We start from the raw sequence: 24,737 nt of genomic DNA on the forward strand, positions 1-24,737 counted from the left end.
CTTCTTATAATTGCCTCTATGAGACGACAGCACTCGGTTGTTTTTGAAAGTCGTTTTGGATCTGGTAAAAACCTATAATAAATGTAATGATGCCAGCTGTGGGTTTAACCTCATTTATAAATAAACACATGTATTATTTAGTCTAATTTACTGAATGGATTTGGTCAGATGCAGCGCAGAGACTTGAAGATTCAGAGTCTGTTCTGATTTACAGACAATTTCTTGTTGAACAACAACGTTTTAATCGGTGATCGTGATCAGATTTATTAACTCCATTCAGAGTCTGTGGAGGTGACCAGATTCATCAGACTGATGTGACTGAATGATTCATGGATGATTCACAAACATTCAGAGATGGAGATGATATCCCAGGAGTCAGGTATTCATATTAAAGTCTGTATTAAAGATGACGTTTTACTTTTACACAAGAATGTTACAAACCAAGACATATGTTATATATTTAAAAGTAGTGTTCTATGTTTATATGATGAATGAAAATGTGATGATGTGATACTGAACATGTTGTCTTTCTTGATGGAAATGAAACTAAGAAGCCCACACTACGTATGACTGAAAAACCTACTTATCAAACATCTATAGTAGCCTATAATGTCTTGTTACAAATCAGTCTATCAGAAGAGATAAGACTCACCTGAGATCAGCTGTGTGTCCATAAAAAGTGATCGGTCTATAGAATTAGTGGATATAAAACCATGGTGGAATAATTAAATGAATGAAACAATAATATGACAAAGACCACCAGTTTTTTGGAGAGAATACATGGAGACAAGATAACAATATTGTATAAATAATAAATAATCAGTAAATCATTTATTAATTGTTTTATTGATCCTTTTACACAAAGTGTTACTGATAAAGTTAAACAAAAGAGGCTAAATCATTTTCACCTTACACAGGCTGTGTCTCAACCAGCTCCCTTGTTAAGTAGTCTGGGCACTGATCAGTGAGTCGGCCATTTTAATGGCTGTCTCAATTGTAAAATCCTTCCAGTGAACTGTAATGTTCGTTCCCTAAAAATTACCACAATGCCACATCACAGGAAAATAAGTGAACAATGTCCCAATGTGAAGTGAGCTAGGGTCCTTATTAGTGCAGAACCTGCATACAGGATATACTGATTCACAACCACGGGAGCTAGGGAACGGATTAAGACACAGGCTCTGTGTTTTGATTAGAATACACTAAAATACATCACTTTCGGTCGGCGTGGCATGCGGTTTAGTTGCACTAGTTAATTTTTTTAATCCAAAGCTCAAATTGGGTCTGAAAATTATGCATCCGCAGATGGTCGGCACCACATGCAGCCCTTTGCGGCTTTCCATGGGAATTAATGTCTTTAGGTTTATCGGTGGTCGCATGTGATTGCTCTCGCAAAACTGTCACTTTCTGTCACCCCGCCCACTAAATAACTCCAAAATTACTAATCACGTTAGTATTCTGTATGTTGGAAATTTGTTATAGTGATAATTTTGTATTTATTAAAATCACTGTTCCACATTTTATATGCCAGGTGGATTTTTTTTTGTAAATATTCATGTGGGTCCACTTAACAACATGAAAAATAGGCAAAAACTTTAAAGGTCACTTCCATATCAGATTTTTCTAAACTTTATTTAGTGTGTAATGTTGCTATAATAGCATAAATAACGCCTGCAAAATGATAACGCTCAAAGTTCACTGCCAGGCGATTTATTTTCTTTAACAGAATTCCCCTTTTAAAGCCTCAGCGAACGGCCGGTTTGGACTACAGCCCTCTACTTCCTGACTGAATGACGTCAATAAAACAGTTTTTTGACTAAACTCGGCCCATAGGAATACATCAGTCGCCAGCTTTGTCTCAAACGGCTCTGCTAAGCTACCTTGCTGTCAAATCACAACACACTAAACAAACTACACAGTCAGAGCTTGTTACGTATTTCTGAAAGAGGGACTTCATAGAACAAGGAAGACATCAGCCAGTTTTTAGGACAGTGAAAATAGTGGTATACAGATAAGTAAATTGTGTGAAAATTAGCAAGTTTTTTTGCAGGTGAAGCATGAACACATGTTATATTGTGCACTGTAAACACAATCAAAGCTTCAAAAACACGGAAAGAACAGGACCTTTAATTCAGATATAAACAAAATTTTGTTGCAGGATGGCTATAGTGTTCAGTCCTGCAAATCACATTGCACTTAGAAACCTTTAATAATTGTCTTCAGATAGAGCCTAAACACAAATAGGCACAAGCACGTTTAAAAGTAGCTGCCGATCTTCCAGATTGAGTCTAAATAATCTTGGCTATTGGACCACGCAGTGCAATATTATTCCAGTTGTTACATTAAATATTAGCGGTTGACCAGTCAGGTACAAACATTCAAACCCAGCACAGAAAGACAACATTGTCAGACAGGACTCAATGTGCTTTTTTAACAGTGCTTGTGTATGAACTGAAGAGTACAAAATAAATAAACTTGTCTTGCTCTTGAAAATAAGAAGCCCAAACACACATGAAAGAAACATTGTTTAAAGAACATCTATAATGTCTTGTTATAGATCAGTCTATCAGAAGAGATCAGACTGTGTGTCCATGGCGCGTAAGGCCTCTATGGACAACCCAATAGTATTTAAGGGTGTAGACACATCACCTGATCAGAGGTACAACCGTTTTATCACAATATGCTAATATACTAAAATATGTGCTTAGAAACCATTTCATTCATTGTATGATTGTCTTCTCTTTAAGGCCAGTAATATTGTCTGGATCAGACTCAACAGATCAGATCAGAGTGTCTGTGAGTGATCAGACTATTTATGTTCAACAGTCCAAAGAAAGAGACTCTGATAGTTTCAGGTAAAATCAAAGTGTTTTTCATTTTTTTTACATTATAATTAAAATAATGTTGTAATGAGAATTGAGAAGATGTCATGTACATTATTTTATTTACAGTATATTTATATTAGTTTAGATTAGTTTTGCATTTGCTAATTAGGGGTGTAACGGTACGCAAAAATCTCGGTTCGGTGCGTACATCGGTTTTGAAGCCACGGTTCGGTTAATTTTCGTTACAGTAAGGGAAAAAATGCAAACTTTAAACTGCAGGTTGTTTATTAATATCAACTTTTTTTACAATTTGTTTACACTTTTTTAAACACTTTTTATTAAAATATATATATAAAATAAAAAAGAATAAATAAAATACTACTGCAAAGTTCTCCACTAAATGACATACTTTTTTACATTATTTTCTAACAGTAGGTAACTCTTTTAACCTTCTCTTAAACTTTTTCTTCTAAAACCTTGCACTAAACTAACAAACTCAATTCCTGAATACATTTATGAACTATTAGCCTACATTTTTGCCACCAAAAAATGTTTCTGTTTTGATTTATTTTGGATTGTTTAACTCACAGTACTGAATTGGCTATGTACCATCTCTGCATAAAAATAATATTACTGCTTTATGTGTAACTGCATAGCAAGCAACATGATGAAATACTTATTATACACTCATATTAAGATGGATGTTTTGTGTACATAGCCATCTTTTGCACGTTTCTCCTAATCTTTGCTTGTGTCGTCTAACGAACCCCTCTGCAGCTGAGTAACAGCTGAGTAAGCCCGGGTTACAGCTCTTCTCTGTCCCGACCAGCTGATCACATTGTGACAATGATATGATTGACGTGAGGTGCAGATGAAAAATCTAATCACGCATTCCTTATTCTCGCTGTCACAGAAAGCGCGTCTCATGCACTTTTGAAAGAACAAAACAGCGCGTTGACACACGTTTAACATGCGCTTCTAGACGCGACACGTAAGCGGCCCCGTAAACTTTTACATCAATAATTAAACGAATATACGAATATAAAAGTAAATAAAAGTAAATAAAAATCTTTCTGCAGTCCGAATTATGTTTTATGTTTGACAGAAGACATGGGCTGAATCCGAATTCGCATACTTACTGTGTAGGTACTGAATTTCACTGGGTACCTACTTAACGTGCGCTAAGACAGTACCTACGTTCGCGTTAAGTATGGACAGCATCCGCCATGTTGACGTTATCATGTGACATATGACGTAGTAGACTGGTTCGAGTTCATGCGGAACCACAAGAATCAACAGGAGATTGACATCACAATACCGCGAGAGCAAAACGAAATCAAACTCCTCCGTATGATTTCTGGAATCGCTTTCACTGTACTTTGATGTCATCCACCTGTTGGGTTCTTACAGCGGTGCATAAACTGGAACAAACCTAACAACAGGCATGAAAACGTATGCGTGTGTATGAGGGACAGGTGCACTAACACCTGATTGCATCAGTAACTTCACAACTCTACTACGGTCTCTGTCAGTGTTACAGATAAATTACATAATTTTGTAGTGGACAAAAATAAGTAAAACAAGCAGATTGTAATTTAATATCTATTGTCAGATGACAGTTGTGCTTGAATACAAAGTAGACAATGCAGGCAATGTGATTATATACATTTTAGTGAAGCAATCTCTTGTATTTACTTAAAACAACAGGAAACATGAATAAAAAATGAATGAATAAAACCATCACAATAAATGAAAACGTATTGAAGTGAATCCCGTATGAAACAAAACTTTATTCAAATGTATTTTTTTAACAAACCATCACATATTTACTATCATCTCAACACAGCTGTGATACAGCTCTATTTTAATGAATCAGTTTGTGGTATATCCTGTGTCTGTGCGTGAAGTCAGGGTGCTGAGGAACAGCCCTGTGTAACGTATCGAAATCATCCGATTGGCTGGTCTTAGGTCGATTGCTTTGCTTTCCCGTGGCATCATGGGAAAGCTGGGATAGAAGTGTCCATCCGATGCATGCTTCAGAATCTGGCGGACTCAGTAGGGCATCCGTGGATTTCTCGCCTACTGATTTTATGGATACTGAGGATTCGGACGTACTACTCTGTTCACGTGCTGTTTCCCCTACTACATTTTCAGTAAGTAGGCGGTTTCGGACGATACTTTCGGAGTACACGTGCCTCTGAATCTGCCGAGAAATAGTCCAAAATCCCGCTAATTCTCGCCTACCCTTTTACGTATACTGAGGTTATGGACATACTATTCGTTCGCCTACTGCTTTTTGCCTACTATATAGTATGGCAGTATGCGGTTTCGGATTCAGCCTTGCGCTGAACGCGGAGACTTCCGCGTTCACTTAATATGTTTGTGTGGAAACACACACATTATGTTCCACCTATGTTCAGCACACAAAAGATTGCATTCGGCCATTCTGTGAAAGTGCACAGTGCCGAACGCCCTGTACCGGAACGGTCCAGTATGAATACACATACCGTTACACCCCTATTGCTAATTATAGTCAAGGAGAAATGCTTTAAAAAAAAACTCTGGTAGATTCAGTATATACTAGTAGTATATTCAGGTAGTTTACTTCTTATAGCACTGTAAAGTTCAGGAGCCATTTTATGGAAACTATCTATCTTAAAGGGGACTCTTCACAATATTTTTTAAGATGTAAAATAAATCTTTGGTCTTTATAATTGTCACGACTGAAACCAGGTAAGCAACACAATGAGGCAAGATGCGGCTCCAAGTGCAGTTTATTCCAATAATGTGTAAACAAGGCAAAAAACGATTACCAGGAAACACTAGGGACATGCGACATCAAACAACGAACGACAACCAGGGACTGAACAGGCAGGGTATAAATGCATGACAATGACCAATAACAAGGCAGAGACAATGAATCACTAAGACAACCAACAAGAGGTAATGAGTGAAACAATGAGTAACCATGGTAGCAAACAGGGGGCGGAGACACTAATTAACACAAGGAGATACAACTGGAAACAAGGGTACACAAGTAAACCACAGAATACACAGAGACATAAGTATAAACCCAAAACACCAGAATAACAGAACACAAGGACACAGGGGACACTACGTTACATAGCCCCCCCTCAAAAGGGCGGCTTCCAGATGCCCACCAGAAAAACCCAAAGTATATAAGTCCAGGTGGGTGGTGGCATGGAGGTGGACCCGGGGGAGGGATGGTGGGCCAGGGCCATGAAAGTCCAGGGGCAAGGGCCAGGGCGGAGCCGCGGGCGGAGGCAGGGACCAAGGTGGAGCCGCGGGCGGAGGCAGGGACCAGGGCGGAGCCGCGAGCGGAGACTGGGACCAGGGCGGAGCAGACAGCCAGGGCGGAGCAGACAGCCAGGGCGGAGCCGGCGGAACAGGTCACCAGGGCGGAGCAAGCAGCCAGGGAGGAGCCGGCAAAGCAGGCAGCCAGGGAGGAGCTGGCAGAGCAGGAAGCCTGGGCAGAGCAGGAACACAGGGCGGAGCCGGCAGAGCAGGAACCCAGGGCGGAGCCGGCAGAGCAGGAACCCAGGGCGGAGCCGGCATGGCAGGAACCCAGGGCGGAGCCGGCAGAGCAGGAACCCAGGGCGGAGCCGGCAGAGCAGGAACCCAGGGAGGAGCCGACAGAGCAGGAACCCAGGGCGGAACGAGAGGCCAGAGAGGGACTGGATACCAAGGTGGTGCTGGTGGTGTCAGGAACCTGGGCAGGTTAGACAGGTCAGAGAGTTTAAATTTGGCCATCTCGGACCAGGCAATGAGAGCAGGGAGCTTGAGGACAGCCATCTTGGGACAGTCAGAGAGTTCGATACTGGCCATAATTTTGGTGACAATAAGTCTCTGGAGCTTCGGGGTGACCACACTAGCTGACCAATGAGGCACTCAGAAGACACAGGGGACTCAGAAGACACAGAGGACTTACTCGGCTCAGAGGACTCAGAAGACTCACTCGGCTCAGAGGACTCAGAAGACTCACTCGGCTCAGAGGACTCAGAGGACTCACTCGGCTCAGAGGACTCAGAGGACTCACTCGGCTCAGAGGACTCAGAGGACTCAGAGGACTCACTCGGCTCAGAGGACTCAGGGGACTCACTCGGCACAGGGGACTCAGATGACTCAGATGACTCTGGTTCGAATCTTCTAGCCATTTGAGGGACTCAGAAGACTCACTCGGCTCAGAGGACTCAAAGGACTCACTCGGCTCAGACCACACTAGCTGACCAATGAGGCACAAGGGACTCAGAAGATACAGGGGACTCAGAAGACACAGGGGACTCAGAAGACACAGGGGACTCACTCGGCTCAGAGGACTCAGAAGACTCACTCGGCTCAGAGGACTCAGAAGACTCACTCGGCTCAGAGGACTCAGAAGACTCACTCGGCTCAGAGGACTCAGAGGACTCACTCGGCTCAGAGGACTCAGAGGACTCACTCGGCTCAGAGGACTCAGGGGACTCACTCGGCACAGGGGACTCAGAGGACTCACTCGGCTCAGAGGACTCAGGGGACTCACTCGGCACAGGGGACTCAGAGGACTCACTCGGCACAGGGGACTCAGATGACTCAGATGACTCTGGTTCGAATCTTCTAGCCATTTGAGGGTGTTCGGGGAACTTGTGCTCATGAGTCTGAGTGATCTCCCGTCGAACTGGTGAGCCACAAACTGAAAAAACATAGCACAAAGCCAGTGCCAACATGGATGATTCACAAAGATTAAAAAGTTCGGGGAGCTCTGAGGCCTTCAGTGAATCAATTGGCACAAACAGTTTCATGAGTTCTGTAGCTGTCTCATGTGATGTAACAAACCTGCTGGCCGATGATTCACTCGGTGACTTGCTCGGGGAAGATTCACTCAGAGATTTACACAGGGAAGATTCACTCGGGAAAGATTCACTCGGGAAAGATTCACTCGGGGATTCACTCGGGGATTCACTCGGCGAAGATTCACTCGAGGAAACGAGCAGTCCAGAGATTCTGGTCACTCGGACAGTGATCAGCGGGTAATCCAACACACTGGAGATCAAGCGGCCGACCAGGGCCATAATTTTGGTGACAATAAGTCTCTGGAGCTTCGGGGTGACCACACTAGCTGACCAATGAGGCACAAGGGACTCAGAAGACACAGGGGACTCAGAAGACACAGGGGACTCAGAAGACACAGGGGACTCACTCGGCTCAGAGGACTCAGAAGACTCACTCGGCTCAGAGGACACAGAAGACTCACTCGGCTCAGAGGACTCAGAAGACTCACTCCGCTCAGAGGACTCAGAAGACTCACTCGGCTCAGAGGACTCAGAAGACTCACTCGGCTCAGAGGACTCAGAAGACTCACTCGGCTCAGAGTACTCAGAAGACTCACTCGGCTCAGAGGACTCAGAAGACTCACTCGGCTCAGAGGACTCAGAGGACTCACTCGGCTCAGAGGACTCACTCGGCTCAGAGGACTCAGGGGACTCACTCGGCACAGAGGACTCAGATGACTCAGATGACTCTGGTTCGAATCTTCTAGCCATTTGAGGGACTCAGAAGACTCACTCGGCTCAGACCACACTAGCTGACCAATGAGGCACAAGGGACTCAGAAGACACAGGGGACTCAGAAGACACAGGGGACTCAGAAGACACAGGGGACTCACTCGGCTCAGAGGACTCAGAAGACTCACTCGGCTCAGAGGACTCAGAGGACTCACTCGGCTCAGAGGACTCACTCGGCTCAGAGGACTCAGGGGACTCACTCGGCACAGGGGACTCAGATGACTCAGAGGACTCACTCGGCTCAGAGGACTCAGGGGACTTACTCGGCACAGGGGACTCAGATGACTCAGATGACTCTGGTTCGAATCTTCTAGCCATTTGAGGGTGTTCGGGGAACTTGTGCTCATGAGTCTGAGTGATCTCCCGTCGAACTGGTGAGCCACAAACTGAAAAAACATAGCACAAAGCCAGTGCCAACATGGACGATTCACAAAGATTAAAAAGTTCGGGGAGCTCTGAGGCCTTCAGTGAATCAATTGGCACAAACAGTTTCATGAGTTCTGTAGCTGTCTCATGTGATGTAACAAACCTGCTGGCCGATGATTCACTCTGTGACTTGCTCGGGGAAGATTCACTCAGAGATTTACACAGGGAAGATTCACTCGGGAAAGATTCACTCGGGAAAGATTCACTCGGGGATTCACTCGGGGATTCACTCGGCGAAGATTCACTCGAGGAAACGAGCAGTCCAGAGATTTTGGTCACTCGGACAGTGATCAGCGGGTAATCCAACACACTGGAGATCAAGCGGCCGACCCGGGCTTTCACAGGATGAACCGGATCACCCAATGACTTGTGCACAGACTTACACACGGCGGAAGTCATCTCGTGAGCGGGGTCGGACTAAACACAAGGAAACCTTGGGAAGCACGAGGGAACATACACAGGGGAGTGAGGAATTGCTGCTGGATCCTTAGCGGTCGTTCGTTCTGTCCTGACTGAAACCAGGTAAGCAACACGATGAGGCAAGATGCGGATCCAAGTGCAGTTTATTCCAATAAAAAAGTGTAAACAAGGCAAAAAACGATTACCAGGAAACACTAGGGACATGCGACATCAAACAACGAACGACAACCAGGGACTGAACAGGCAGGGTATAAATGCATGACAATGACCAATAACAAAAAGAAACAATGAGTAACCATGGTAGCAAACAAGGGGGCGGAGACACTAATTAACACAAGGAGACACAACTGGAAACAAGGGTACACAAGTAAACCACAGAATACACAGAGACATAAGTATAAACCCAAAACACCAGAATAACAGAACACAAGGACACAGGGGACACTACGTTACATAAATATCTACTGTATAATTTTTTTTGTTACAGAGCAGTCCATCAGACGAGATCAGACTCACCTGAAATCAGCTGTGTGTCCATGAAGAGTGATGCGTCTATGAAGAAACTTGAAGAATTTAAGGGTGTAGACACATCACCAGATCAGAGGTACAACCGTTTTATCACAATATGCTAATATACTAAAATATGTGCTTACCATCTCATTCATTGTATGATTGTCTTCTCTTTCAGGTCAGTAATATTGCCTGGATCAGACTCAACATATCAGATCAGAGTGTCTGTGAATGATCAGACTATTAATGTTCAACAGTCCAAAGAAAGAGACTCTGATAGTTTCAGGTAAAATCAAAGTATTTTTCATTTTTTACATTATAATTAGAAAATAATGTTGTAATGAGAATTGAGATGTCATCATGTACATTCAGGGGCGCCACTATCAATTCTTGGTTTATGAAAAAATATGAGACTGGGCCCCCTACCACTCCCATTTTGCCCCCAAAAACAAGCCAACCTAGTTGTCTAAAATCTTTGTCTGCTGCAATTTAATTATAGATACCTATAATGTTTGCAATTGTTTTTGACCACTATAATAAGTGTTTATTCAAAAAACAACCATGTCTGTAGCTATAAGATGATTTATTAATGCAAATGTAAATTTTATAGAAAAATACCTTACAGTAATAATCAAATATTCTGAGAAAATGCATCATGCTTACACAAAGATTAAATATACATTATATAGTGTGTATGAACCTTAACCCAAAAACATTTAACTTCATCTACTAGATAACTGTGAGCCTGCCAGTGAAAACCCAGCTGAAGTATTTATTTTTGATTTACTGTTTACTACATAAAATTATCCTACATAATGTAAAGAACATTCTGTGAAAATATAAACTTGATATCTTTAATATTGACTTAGTAAGTTCATGTCAGCATTTGAAATCATAGTCAAATAAATGTTTGAATTCAAACTGTGATGTTCTTTATTTTACAGACTCACACTTAGATTTGAGCCTTTAGTCTGGTTTTCACAGGCAGAGTTTCACGTGTGTAAGTCTGCTGGCAAAATGTGCTAACAGGAGAATGCTGGCAAGTGGCTACAAATTCAAGATCTATATCTGGACAAAAATTATATCCTTCTCATTTTTAATGGTGATAAACATAACCTATTGAACTGACCATTAAGTACTGTTAGCAGTTGGCTATAAATGACGCTAACATTACGTCAAAAGGAAGCTCCGTGAATTAATTATATATAATGTTAAGTTACCTTTCTTTAATAAAAATTGGGTAATTGTCAGCACATTTTCTCTCTCTCTCTGACCTCTGCAGTCTCTCTTTTAGTTTCTGATGTCCAGACCTATACTAAACTTTGTTTATAAGTTACTCGGGCTTTGCCCATAGACTGCGAAAAATAGGCTTTGCCCTGCACTACGAATCTAGCCTCCGCTGATCGCGCGCGTCTCAAATGGACGTGCCTCTTGTCTTGGAGCTACAGTACGTGAGACTGGACAAAACCATTCAGTGAATGCAGATGCAGATACACGTCATAACTTAGTTTTATTTGTAATTATTTGTTAAATACATTTATAATATCAATAACATTACTACTATTAGTGTTACAAAGAAAAATTATCTTTGGGGGCCCCAAAAGTGTGTGGGTTCTTAAAGATGACATAGAATGATTGAACGGAGTATTTATCCTTGTTCTGTGATGTGACATGTAGACAAATTCTTTTTGTTTGGGTCTGTAATGCCTTAGAAGCTTCCTAAAAACCTCTCTCAGATAGCTCTATTAGGGTGGGGGATTTTAAACAAGTGGTTTTGCACCTATTTGGCTCCCCCTACTGGCTTAACTTGCAATCTCATTACTGATTGGCTGACTTTGCTGCCACTCAAAAAATGTAGCCAATTATTTTAAAGTGAAGGGGCAGGGAGATGCCTGTGATGTCATAAGCATCAGTTTTTCAGATTGGGCCGTTTTCTGGCTGACATTTCTAAAAGAGGAATTTCTATGAGACTGAAATGTTTAGCATGTCTAGCACTTTTTGTATTTTTGTGAATGCGGGTAAACTACCATTATTCTACAAAGACAAGGTAAAAATGCTTTTTCATTCTCTGTCCCATTTAAAATCATCCTATCTTTTCCCCCCTTAGTGGCGCCCCTGTGTACATTATTTCATTTACAGTAAATTTATATTAGTTTAGAATTAGTTTAGTTTTTAACAAACCCCTCTGGTAGATTCTGTATACTGTAGTATTTAGTTTACTTCATAAAGCACTGTAAAGTTCAGGAACCATTTTACAGAAACTTTCTATCTTAAAGGAGACATTTCACAATACTTTTTTAAGATGTAAAATACATCTTTGGTCTTTATAACATCTACTGTATTATGTCTTGTTACAGAGCAGTCCATCAGAAGGGATCAGACTCACCTGAGATCAGCTGTGTATCCATAAGGAGAGATAAATCTATGAACAAACCACTAGAATTTAAGGGTGTAGACACATCACCTGATCAAAGGTACAACCATTTTATCACAATATGCTAATATACTAAAATATGTGCTTAGAAACCATCTCATTCATTGTATGAATTCATTGGATGTATGTCAATATTCTCTCTCTCTCTCTCTCTCTCTCTCTCTCTCTCTCTCTCTCTCTCTCTCTCTCTCTCTCTCTCTCTCTCTCTCTCTCTCTCTCTCTCTCTCTCTCTCTCTCTCTCTCTCTCTCTCTCTCTCTCTCTGTCTCTCTCTCTCTCGGTGCATGCTGGGAGTTTTGGGGTGCGTGTGAGGGTGCTCACGAGGAGAGGACGTTTGATTTCAGGGGTTTTTCCCGTTTATATTTTTCTATATTCTCTTTTTTTTCCGTTTTCTAAGTTTATGATTGTTTGTGTGTTCTTTTTATTTGGCATTTGATTTTTTTGGGGAGCGTTTTTTAGTGTTTGAGGCGGCATCGGGATGGCGTCTATCCCCGCGGGGATGGCGCCACAGGTGTCGCTTCGCCATGGAATCAGGTGTGTTCCGGCTCAGGGCATCACTGTTGAAGATGTGTTGCTGGCGATAGGAGAAAAAATTGGGTATGAGAATATCACTACAGCGTCCAGGATGAATAAAGCGGTGGTGGTGTTTTTTGAGAAGGAAGATACAGTTTATCAGTTAATAAGCGAAGGAATTGTGGTAAGTGGCGATTTTCTTATTATCTCACCGCTTGTTACTCCGACGACTAGAGTCACAATATCTAATGTACCGCCGTTCATTCGAAATGATGAAATTCAGAAAGTTTTGATGCAATATGGAAAGATGGCAAGTGAGATTAAAATGATCCCACTAGGGTGTAAACACGGGGCCTTAAAGCATGTTATGTCTTTTAGGCGCCAGGTGTTTATGTTCTTAAACGAACCAGAGTTGGACATTTCTTTCAGAGTTATGCACGAAGGAAAAGAGTATTTTATTTACGCGAACACTGGTAGTATGAAATGTTTTGAGTGCGGAGATATCGGGCATAAAAGGCACACATGTCCGCACAAGGCTCAGGCTAGTGATGTAGAAGTGAGACCTAGCACTTCTGCTATTGGAGAGAGTAGTACATTAGTTTCTGAGGATGTGCAGGCTCAAACTGGTTCTCAGGAAAATATAGAGAGTAATGGACTGACTGAAAGTCAGGTTGAGAACGTTCATGAATTGGTTGATTCTGGTAGGAATCATAAGGTTTCTGAAACGGGTGAAGATAGTGTAACGAATGATGATATAGCTACGGTTAGTGTTGAAGGGGCTTCTAGTGAAAATACTGAAAAGTCTAATTCTGGTGAAACGTGTACTGATGCTGATCTGGAGATGCGAGATGATGATGCTCTCTCTGATATATCTGATTTTGGATCACAGTGTGGAAGTGTGGATGACATGTATACATTGCAGGACATAAACAATTTCCTAGATGTGACCTTTGGTAGAACAATGGAAGTCAGTGATTTTTTCCCTGATGAAAATAAATTCATTCATACAGTGAAAGTATTGCAGAGAAATGTTAGTTATGATGCTTTAAGTAAACAAAAAAGATTCAGGTTGAAGAAGATGCTAACAAAGTTAAGAAAGGATAAAATGAATGCTTCTCAAAAATAATCAAATGTTTAAATTACACAGGGTGAATATTTTTCTTTGCTTTTTTGTTCTTTTTCTGTCCTCTTTCTATCCCATTTCTCCTATGGAGCTGTTAAGGGTGGGCTCTTTAAATATAAATGGGGGCAGAGATGGTAATAAATTAGCAATGATATCAGAGTTATTTGGTATACAAAAAATAAATGTAGCTTTCTTACAGGAAACGCACACTAGTTTAGATAATGAATTTGAATTTAGGAGATGGTGGGAAGGAAAAAGCTTTTTAAGTCATGGGACAAATACAAGTGCTGGTATTGCTATTTTATTTTCTAAAGAAATGAATGTTAATATTTTGGCTATTGAAGAAATTGTAAAGGGAAGAATATTGATGTTAAAAATAGAATATGAAGGATCTGTGTTTGTTCTGATTAATGTATATGCACCCAATAATGGATATGAGCGTGTGAGTAACTTTTCTAAGTTAAGGAGTGCTATCCAGAAAATTGATGATAATGTCTGCACCATCATTGGGGGTGACTGGAATTGTACGATTGATTTTATTATTGATAGAAATGGAGAAGAACCTCACCATGAATCAAGTGTTGTATTGTCAAAAATTTTGAAAGAGTTTGAGTTAACAGATATTTGGAGAAGAAGAAACACAGGAATTAAACAGTATACATGGCTCAAAGTATCTAATAATAGGGTTAGTGGAGCTAGATTAGACAGATTTTATATACGTAAAGAATGGAACAATAAAATTACATCTGTTTCTATTTTACCTGTCGGTTTTTCAGATCATCACTTGATCTTATTTGCTTTGAACATGAAAAGAATTTCAAAACCAAATTATTTTTGGCATTTTAATACTAAATTATTACAAGATGCTTTATTTTGTGAGAATTTTAAATCTTTTTGGAATGACTGGAAGTTAAAAAAGGGTTCTTTTGAAAATGTGCTCATGTGGTGGGAGGTTGGCAAAGCAAACATTAGAATATTTTGTCAAAATCATAGTTCACATTCCACTTCTATGGTAAAAGCAGTGATACAAAAACTTCAAAGGGAGATAAATGTTTTGGAGAATATTCTTGTAATGAACAATGATGTTGGAAATATACGAAATGAACATTTGAAAAAAAAAGAGAACTTGGTTTATTATTACAAGAACAGGTGAAAGGAGCATTAATAAGAGCAAGAATTTGTTCTATTAAAGATATGGATGCTCCCTCCGCATATTTTTTTAATCTTGAAAAAAAAGTGTTCAACAAAAGCTAATGTATCACCTCCGGCGACCTGATGGGGTCATAACTTCTGAAAGAGTCTTTGGATGGATTAATTACTTTTAAGGAAGTTACTGATGCGATGAGACAGTTATCAAACGGTCGCTCCCCAGGAATCGATGGGTTACCAGCAGAGTTTTATCAGACATTTTGGAATATACTAGGAAATGATGTGTATGAAGTTTTATTGGAAAGTATAAGGAATAAGCTACTTCCTGTAAGTTGTCGAAGAGCAGTTCTTTCTTTGCTCCCTAAAAAAGGGGATTTGTGCCTTCTAAAGAACTGGAGACCTGTTTCTTTGTTGTGTATAGACTATAAAATACTGTCAAAATGTTTAGCAAACAGAATGAAACATATTTTAGAAGTATTAGTTCACAAGGATCAAACATACTGTATTCCTAATAGGTCAATTATGGACAATCTTTTTTTGTTAAGAGATGTCATTGATTTAAATCAATTTAATAATGTTGACTTGGGTGTGCTTTCTTTAGACCAAGAGAAAGCGTTTGATAGGGTTAATCATACATATCTTTTTGAGGTTTTAAAAAAATTTGGGTTTGGGAAGAATTTTATATCATATATTAAGTTGTTATATTCTGAAGTCTTTGTGATTGTGAAAGCTGGTGGAGGGTTGAGTGCCCCAATACCAATGTTAAAAGGGATTAGGCAAGGCTGTCCACTGTCTGGACAATTATATAGCCTTGTCATTGAGCCACTGTTGTGCAGACTTAGAAGGGACCTTAATGGAATTATTGGCATGCCTGGAATCTCGATATCGGCTTATGCTGATGATGTCACTGTTTTTATTTCAAATCAAAATGATGTTAATATTTTAACTGAAACAATGAGGAATTATGAAAAGGCATCATCTGCAAAGTTAAATTGGGAAAAAAGTGAGGGACTTATCATTGGGCAGTGGAAAAGTGGGCAAAACCCTCCAAAATTACCAGGTGGATTGCTGTGGGAAAGAGATGGGATGAAAATGCTAGGGGTTTTTTTGGAAGTAAACAATTTCAGAATAAAAATTGGGAGGGAATGCTGGAGAAGGTGTCTGCCCGATTGTTTAAATGGAAACCGCTATTGCCATTGATGTCTTACAGAGGAAGAGTTCTTGTGGTGAATAATCTGGCTGCCTCAACGTTATGGCATAGACTCATTGTAATGGAACCACCTGAAGATTTGATATGCAAAATACAGAGAACATTTGTGGAGTTTTTTTGGAATGGAGAACACTGGATTAGAGCCGCTGCACTCTATCTTCCTGTTTCCGAGGGAGGTCAAGGTCTGGTCGATGTACGGAGTAGGATCTGTGCTTTTAGAATACAAGCAGCACAGCGATTCCTGTACAATAAGAACTTAACTTGGGCTGAGACTGCAAGAATGATCCTACAAAAAGCTGGTGGTCTTAAATTGGATAGACATTTGTTTTTAATGGAACTGAATAAAGTGAATTTATCTGAGATCACACCTTTTTACCGGTCAATTTTGTACTATTGGAGAACTGTTTTTAAAGTGGAACGAGAGCTTGGTGAATCTGGGAGTTGGATACGAGAAGAAAGCCTGTTTTTCAACCCAATGATTCAGACAAGACTTTTGTCATCTGTAAGCGTGCGTGCATGTTTACAAAGACATGGCATTGTGAAGCTAGGGCAACTTTTAAATAATGGACAATGGAAATCTGTTGAAACTTTGAAAGAGGTAACAGGATTAAAATCCTCGCGCCTAACGGAAAAGCTGGTGGAAGAAATTGTGCAGGCATTACCAAGTTGTTGTAGAAAAAATATCGGACAAGACTTTTCATCAGAAATAAACAATGAGTTGGATTTTCCACAAATAAGAGTTGCTGCTGCAGTCGGTGAAAGACAAGAGGAGGAATTAGAAGGTTCCCTTTTGACTTTTAAAACTCCACAGCTGGATTTGTTTGAAATAACATAAAAAAAGCCATTTATAATACTGCAGTTAAAGTTTTGCATCAAGTTTCACTCAGAGGACAAAAGAACTCAAGGTGGCCAGATCTATTGAAGCCCGATTTTCTTGTAAGAGACAGATGGAGAACTCTGTATAAACCTCCAGTGGAGAAAAGAACTGCAGATCTTCAATGGAGAATCATTCATGGTGCTATAGCTACAGACAAACATGTGGCGCACCTGAATCCAGCAGTAGGGGTGGGATGTAGGTTTTGTGGTGAAGTGGAAAATTTAGAACATTTGTTTTTAAAATGTAAAAGATTGGAAGGTCTATTTGATGTTCTTAGCAGATTGTTTCAAGCTTTTGGGGAGGAATTCTCAGAACAAGTTTTTATAGGGGGTGTGAAATACAAGTTTTCAGAAAGAAGGAAGATGTGTCTGTTAAATTATTTAATAGGAACTGCAAAATTGGCAATATGGAAAACCAGGAAAAATCAAGGGTTACAGTTGAATAGTATCAATGTTAAAGTGATGTTTACGAAGTTGGTAGCAGGTAGACTCAAAATAGAATTTGCATACTATTGTCTTGTAAATAATGAGATGGTTTTTCATGATTTGTGGTGTGTTAATGATGTTTTGTGTGTTGTTTCTGATGGAAATCTGTTGTTGGAAATTTAATTTTAATTTTTATAATTTTTTTTCCCTCTCTTCATATGATGTGAATTGTTGATTATATGATGTTTTAAATAAAGGTTTGTAAATCCTCTCTCTCTCTCTCTCTCTCTCTCTCTCTCTCTCTCTCTTCTCTCTCTCTCTCTCTCTCTCTCTCTCTCTCTCTCTCTCTCTCTCTCTCTCTCTCTCTCTCACACTGTTGAAGAGTTCTTACTGGTTTAAACCCTTAGCAACCAGAAAAAAGTTCACAATGCTTTTATTGTAAACAATTGAAAACATATGTTCAACATCAATGTTCTGAAAAGAGTTCGAGATTTAAAATATAAAGTTTAATGAACAAAATAGGATTCTGAGTTAGGATGTTCTTGTAATACAGCCCCACTGTAAACTTACTGTGTACATACATTCAGACATTATGAATAGACAGTATTAATGCATGGATTTATTTTATTATGGCTCTATAAATGTACTTATTTAATTCATAATATAATCTCTTTACAGTTATTATTGTCCATTTGCTGAAGATACATTCAGATCAAATCTGAGGAAGAAGTTTGAGTGTTTGTGTGAGGGAATATCAACTGAGAGAAACCCAACACTACTGAATGATATCTACACAGAGCTCTACATCACAGAAAGTGAAAGTGGAGAGATCAGTAATGAACATGAGGTGAGACAGATTGAGACACAATCCAGAAGAAGAACAACAGAGGAGACACCAATCAAATGTAATGACATCTTTAAACCTTTACCTGAACAACACAAACACATCAGAAGTGTGCTGACAAAGGGAGTCGCTGGCATTGGAAAAACAGTCTCTGTACAGAAGTTAATTCTGGACTGGGCTGAAGAGAAATAAAATCAGGACATCCACCTCATATTTCCACTTCCTTTCAGAGAGATCAATTTGATGAAGGACAAAACACTCAGTCTTTTAGATCTTCTTCATCTTTTCTTCCCAGAGACAAAAGAAATGGAAATCTTCAATGATAAATATAAAGTGTTGTTCATCTTTGATGGTTTGGATGAGTGTCGTCTGTCTCTGGATTTTCACAGCAGTGTGAGGTTGTGTGATGTAAGTGAATCAACCTCAGTGGACGTGATGCTGACAAACCTCATCAAGGGGAATCTGTTTCCCTCTGCTCTCATCTGGATCACCTCCAGACCAGCCGCAGCTGATCTCATCCCCTCTGAGTGTGTTGATCGAGTCACAGAGGTACGAGGCTTCAGTGATCCACAGAAGGAGGAATACTTCAGGAAGAGAATCAGTGATAAGAGTCTGTCTGATCAAATCATCTCACACCTGAAGTCATCCAGGAGTCTCTACATCATGTGTCACATCCCAGTCTTCTGCTGGATTTCAGTCACTGTTCTAGAGAGAATGTTGAGTGAAGCAGAGAGTCAAGAGATCCCCAAGACTCTCACTCAAATGTACACACACTTCCTGATCATTCAGACAAACATCAAACATCAGAAGGACTATGAGAAGAAAGATGAAGACATGATCTTCAAACTTGGGAAACTGGCTTTTGAGCAGCTTCTGAAAGGTAATCTGATCTTCTATGATGAAGACCTGAGAGAGTCTGGCATTGATGTAGCAGAAGCATCAGTGTACTCAGGATTGTGTACTCAGATCTTCAGAGAGGAGTTTGGTTTGTATCAGGGGAAAGTTTACTGCTTTGTTCATCTGAGCATCCAGGAACATCTAGCAGCTCTTTATGCTCACATCTCCTTTATAAATGAAAACAGAAATGTGTTTGATCAAAGTCTTAAACCAGTTCGACTTTTTTACATTTTGGATATGGTACAACAGAAGTCAACAAAATCTGAGTTGCATCAGCGTGCAGTAGATGAAGCTTTACAAAGTAAGAATGGACATCTGGATCTTTTTCTACGTTTTCTTCTGGGCCTTTCACTGGATTCCAATCAGATTCTCTTACAGAATCTACTAACACAGATAAGAAGATGCTCCTACAAGAAAGTGAAAACTGTTGAGTACATTAAACAGAAGCTCAATGAGAACCTGTCTACAGAGAAATCCATCAATCTGATTCACTGTTTAAATGAACTGGGTGATGATTCACTGCTGCAGGAGATTCAACATTATGTGAAATCTGAATCAATAGGAAAGACCAAGCTCTCCTCTTCACAGTGGGCAGCTTTAGTTTTTGTGTTGTTGGCATCTGAGCAGCATTTGGATGAACTTAACCTAAACACATTTATTGGAGATAAAAAGAAAGCAGATGAAGTTCTTGTGAAACTGCAGCCTGTAATTAAAGAATCCAAAAAACTACAGTAAGTAAATCTCTCTGCTGAATAGATTTTAATATCTTGAACTCTGTTGCCATGGCAACACATCAAACTTAAATTTTATATTCAGGCTTATTTATAGGTCTTGGCATGCTAAGAATAACGTGATATTTTGCACACACATCATAGTTGTTGGCCATTAGGGATGGGCTAAAGCTTAGACACAGGCGTGGCAGGAGGCCTCTTTAGTGCCCCATTTTGCCTAGAATGTGGGGTTAGTTTTACGTACATGCCTAAAACTTGGTACATATATTGTTCTCATCAAGATGAACAACATTTAACATTTGAAGGCTCAAATTTGGGTCAGGACCAAACTTGTCAGTAACAACATTAAAATAGTCCACAGATTCTTACTCACTTAAAGAGATATGTCAACAAAAATTGAAAATTAACTCATGATTTACTTACCCTCAAGGCATCTAAGATACATGTCCATTCTCTTTTATTTTACATTTTTATCTTGGTTTAAGGTTTCTACCTATTCCTTAGTAAAAGTTGCTCTCAGTAGCGTTTTGGATATTTAGGTTTTAGGAGGAAATTCTTCTATACTTTTACTGCTATTCAGAAGAACTCTTGGTGTTAATATAAAATGTTTCGTGAATACAATCTTTTATTCTGTAGAGAGATATGTATTAAGCAGTATATCAGTAAAAAGATGTCAGAATATAGTTTATATAGAATATAGTTGTGTTTTAAAGGTTTGAAAAGACTGTGGGCCCTATTTTAAAGGTGTAAGTGCATGGTCTAAAGCGCATGGTCTAAACCGGCGTGTCCGAACCCACTTTTGCTAATTTAACGACGGGAAAAATAATGTATGTGCCAAGTGCACGGTCTTAAAGGGTTGTTCCTATTTTCGTAATGAGTAATGGGTGTGTTTTGGGCGTAACGTGCAATAAACCAATGAGAGTTTCAGCTCTCATTCCCTTTAAAAGCCAGTTGCGCCTGGCGCCATGCCTAATCCCTATTTAGAAAGCGGAATTTATAAACTGAAAAACTAAGCGGAGGAAGAAGACCACCATTAATTTTTATCGAAATTGTAATTTTTGGGGGGATTAAAACCTTTAAAAGCCGTATTCTTAAGTCATGGAAGTAAAAATAGCAGGCTTTTAGTTGGTGTAAATGTACTGATATCCTACATAATCATTGTAATCACATAAAATAATTTGCAAGCCTACTCTAAAAATACTTTACAAACAGGAGATAAAAGAATTCACAAACGTGCAGAGAGCCGTTTTAGCATAAAAATGACAAAAAAATTATCATCTGACCATATCCATAGATACAAAGTAATCATATACAATAAATCCGTGTGATAGAGTTTCAAAAAAGTGTTTTATTAATCAAAATCAATAATCGGTCTTACGCCGATTATGCTGAAAATAAAAACTGATGTTATATTTACAGGTTCTGGAGACACGAAAAGAGATAAAACAATATAGCTTAAGACAGATATGCCGTCGGCTTTTTGATCGACTATTATGTACTATAGGGGATGACGTCACTGCCTGTGAGAAACCTGACAAATCTTCAAGTCCCATGTAAACGCAGTTGTCTGCATAGGCGGTTAAATGACCTCTACCAGTGATCTGACTTTTCTTTGTAAGCTTAGAATTTCTCCTCTTTACTTACATTGAACGGGTAAGTCCAAGGAGGCATCCATATTTTTCGGCCGTGTTGATAAACTATAAAAGCAGAGAGGGACAAAAAGCACTTGCCTACCAATGCGTTTCCACAACGCGTTTTCATTCAGAGCATGTGAACCAGCTGCAACGGACAAGGAGATCAGCGATTACATAACGGCTACCGTAGTTGCAACACGCATTTGGAAAGGGGAGGTGCTAGAAAGCACCGTTCGTTTGAATGCAAATACAATTCCATCACTAGATGGGGGTAAATCCTACTTATTTCCCCCTTAAAATAGATGCATGTTTAAAGCAAAGCATTTATTTTACTTACCAGGCTACAGGTGAAGCAGCGCCTTCTAAAGTCTCATAATCGGTGCTCATATATGTCCAAGAGACTCAATAATAATAATCTTTTACATTTTAATCCTTTAATTTTTCATACTTAAAAGCTTTTTGTGCTGCTGCGCATCAAGTGTGTGATAAGCAAACCCGTGTTGTCGTCCCGTGTATAGGCGCATATTTCTAACGCGCTCATTAAATAAAGAAAACAATATTGCGCCATTGACTATTTTAGTTGCCCCAAAATAGCAACACGTCAACAATGCGCCTGAACCAGAGGTGGAAAGTAACGAATTACATTTGCTCACATTACTTTTTTGAGTAGTTTTTAAAATCTGTAATTTTACTTTTACTTAAGTATGTTTTATTTACAGTATTGTACTTCGCTACATTTTAAATCATACCCGTTACTGAGTAAAAAAATATTTAAAAAAAGCAAGGTGATAAAGACACTAGGGATGGGCATAATTAATCGACGATCGATAATTGATTGTTAAGAATTTCGTTGATAACGTTAATTTGTTATCAATTAATCGAATGCATTTTTTTTTAATCTAACTCCTGTTTCACAAATACTCCGTATGGGTTGCAGTTTTAAAAAATGCTTTATTTATCTCCACATATATCATAAATAAAAATAAGCAGAGTAACTTTGCAAGTCTACACTTCCACATTATATATTTCCTACTATGTATGTATATGATTTCCAAATAATAAACGAGAGTATTCAACGACAAAAAGCGTCTCATATGGAAATAAATCCTCACAATATTATTATTTCTCAAAACTTTATGACAAAAATAAGCAACTGTATTCCTACAGTTATTCAAAGATGCACACATTATTCCGGATATATTTGAATATTATACAAAAGTATTCATATAACGGCACGTCTCATATGGCAAATAAATATCCTCACATTAACATAACAGCATAATGAAATGAATAAACAGACAATGAAACAGGATTGAAATATAAATTGTATCATTATTACCGGAAAAAAGCAATATTGCTAAAATAACCTCTGAGGTAAATGCGTCAAAAACGCTGTTACCCGCACAATAAGTCTAAATGAGCAATAAAAGTGAAAAAAGCATTATTAGGCCATGTCTCAAAACTTTATATAAATATATAAAATATATTTTAAAGAAATGTATACTCACAGTTATTCAAAGATGCACACATTATTCCATATTACTCCCGTTTATGAGCATGTTTGTCTCTGGCCTCGCTCTGTTATGTAATAGATTGACAGGTGCGCATCTCCGTCTTTCAAACATATATAGTTTTGTAATTACTACCTTAGGAAAATTAGCCAAAATTAGAGTTGGAGACCATAGTAAATTTGTGTATACTGTTGTTTTACAACAAATAAAAACTAAAAGACTATGTTAGTATAATTAAACAATGGTGAATGGGGCTCACAAAAGTCACGCTGTTTCACACATACTCTTTATGCGGAATAAGCCAAGTTAGCGCTGAGGTACCTGTGCATCCCGGTCAGTCTCCTCTGAGCGGCTGGACTGACGGTCACCATGGGTTGCAGTCGCATCTGACCCCAAATCATGCTTTTATTTCTCAAAAAAATCAGTAGACTGGTGCAGAAGTTTTATTCGAGTTACTAAAGTTAGTTATTTTTCACGAGGCTTTAATTCCTAATTTGTTATAGCCTAATGTTAGGAAGGCTAATATCTTGCACTTTCTTCTGGCTTGAATAATTTTGAGTTACATTTTGACAAAACCTTTCAGATCTGAGTATTATGTTTTTTTGTTTAATTTAATGTTAAACATGAATCAGTTTTTTTTATTTTGGAACTAATGAGGTCTCTGTTTAAGAACGCTGTCTCGCAGCTGCAGGTTCCGCTGCTTTAGAGCACCGCACATGCATGCACATATATGTTTGAAACATAGTTTAACTGTCTGCCACAAGTTGATCTTGTAATAAAGGTCTCATCGAGGAAAAGCACGCTGTATATGTGACCAGTCACGGAAAGTAGGGACACAAGTCGGATCTGGGCATTTTGAGTTATTCACAGATTCTGAAAGTGCAGTTTCTAAGCTTTCCAACGATGTGTAACACATGGAAATCTGATAAGATTTGGAGAAGTTGTGGCCATTTGAATATAGGAACTCAGAAATACTCAAACCGAGAAAATCGAGACGAAAGGGACTCTTCTTTTCAGCTGGGGGAGACAATAGGGCTCATTTACATCTCATTTAGCTAAGCCATGCCCCCTGTAAAACCCTTTTTGAGATGTTCTAGCATCATATGTAGTATTTTATGACCAAATGACAACATGCAAAAATAAACATGACTCTTTTACCTTTGTGGGGATCACAAGTCGAATCCAGTCTGTTTCAGATTATCCAATGACCATATTTGTCCACAAATGCGTATAATCCGTGAAAAAATAACTTAGATTGTTTACATCAGATTTCGCATGAATGTCTGGTAATACAATATAATATATAATCTGAAGACTATTTAAATCATAACATGTTGACAACATGACTGTTATTTGTTCCGCCCCAGCTTCTTTTATTTTTCTTTTGTTTTGTGCGCCCGAGCTTTACAGTCTGGGGAGACGCAGGCTATAAGTTTGAAAAAAAAAAAAACCTTAGCAAACATGTCTGAGGAACAGGGCAGCGCGTCACTACAGTCACGTGACTTCACGCTCGAGCCGGAAGAGAAGACAATGCTGAATAAAGTCGTAATTCTGCTATTTTTGGACCAAACTGTATTTTCGATGCATCAACACAATCTTACTGACCCACTGATGTCACATGGACTACTTTGATGATGTTTTTATTAACT

At 39.2% G+C, this 24,737-nt stretch overlaps 1 pseudogene; it reads left to right on the top strand.

Moving 5' to 3' along the window:
• LOC135771794 (uncharacterized) overlaps positions 1-24,737 on the top strand; it is a 39,608-nt pseudogene that overhangs the window by 587 nt on the left and 14,284 nt on the right.

Source organism: Paramisgurnus dabryanus, chromosome 8 (assembly GCF_030506205.2).
Source record: "Paramisgurnus dabryanus chromosome 8, PD_genome_1.1, whole genome shotgun sequence".
Taxonomy (NCBI): Eukaryota; Metazoa; Chordata; class Actinopteri; order Cypriniformes; family Cobitidae; genus Paramisgurnus; species Paramisgurnus dabryanus.